At 40.7% G+C, this 1,124-nt stretch overlaps 1 protein-coding gene across 1 annotated transcript in view; it reads right to left on the bottom strand.

The window, feature by feature from the left end:
• The window catches only part of LOC143282842 (uncharacterized), a 46,351-nt gene extending 45,525 nt beyond the window's left edge, over window positions 1-826 (bottom strand). Inside the window, exon 1 of the mRNA XM_076588670.1 lies at window positions 644-826. The gene's annotated coding sequence lies outside the window, so the exon portion shown is untranslated. The remainder of the gene's footprint in view (window positions 1-643) is intronic.
• Window positions 827-1,124: the final 298 nt, after the last annotated feature.

Genomic DNA, 1,124 nt, shown 5'->3' with positions numbered 1-1,124 from the left:
TGACTGCAGCGATCTTTCAAGCAACAAAGACTCATCAAAGATCAGTGTTTTCTCTTCTTCATCTTGACACAGCCAACAGTTTCTTTTTCTCAAAGGAAAGAAAGAATGAAAGAAAGAAAGAAAAGAAGAAGAGTAAGAAGAAGAAGGAGATGAAGTAGTAGTAGTAGAAGAAGAAGAAGAAGAAGAAGAGGTAGAAGAAGAACCTTCCCCCCCCCCTCCACCCCTCCAAACCCACGCCTCTTTCTCGAAAGATTTGGCATGTCTTTTACTCAAAGATCTTAATCGTGATTCCAGTCTTAAAGATAAATCATTTCACATATGATTTGTCACCAGTCTATCCACACGACCTTTCACTTAAAAATTTTGAAGGGTCATTCTGCTCATAAATAGAAAATACAAATCCTTTCATGTACATATTTTGTACCAGTTTATTCACTCGAGCTATCGCATAAAGATGTTAAACTGTCAATCTTCTCTTAAGGAATTTTTTCCCCTCCAGATACACCATTCTCAAGTGGCAACCATAAACTCTTTTTAACAATTTCCATCAGAATGCGTTAAATGCTCTCTCTCTCTCTCTATTTCTCGGACTGTCACGAAAGATTTTACAGCAATCCATTAACACAAGCTATTACTTACAGACCTTGAACAATCCTTTCACTTCAGGTTTGACACCAATCCGTTCTGTCACACTCTCATTGGAACTGTCATTCTTGTCTTGGACTTCACAAACCGGTTGCCCGCCAACCACAACACAGTTCACAGCAAAGCAAGAAACAGAAGCACACCAAGAATCGGTTTCACGGACAAACAACACCGACCAGAGTTCTACGTGCACTGACAATCAGATCTTTGGTGGGGGGGTAACCTGATATCGCGAGCACTGCTTCGCCGACTACACTCCATGAAATAGGATCTCTTTACAGGTCTCACAGACTGTTACGTATGGCGCACCAGTGGTGTCAAACTGTCTTCTTCTTCTTCCGGGTTCTTCCAGGTTTCTTCTTCTTCTTCTAAGTTTTTCTTCCCAGTTCTTCTTCTTCTTCTAAGTTTTTCTTCCCAGTTCTTCTTCTTCTTCTTCTTCATCCAAGTTCTTCGTCTTCTTCTTCTTCACCATCCACGTT

Source organism: Babylonia areolata, chromosome 6, assembly GCF_041734735.1.
Source record: "Babylonia areolata isolate BAREFJ2019XMU chromosome 6, ASM4173473v1, whole genome shotgun sequence".
Classification (NCBI taxonomy): Eukaryota; Metazoa; Mollusca; class Gastropoda; order Neogastropoda; family Buccinidae; genus Babylonia; species Babylonia areolata.
The sequence above is the reverse complement of the archived record's forward strand: the minus strand, read 5'-3'. Positions and strand labels throughout refer to the sequence as shown.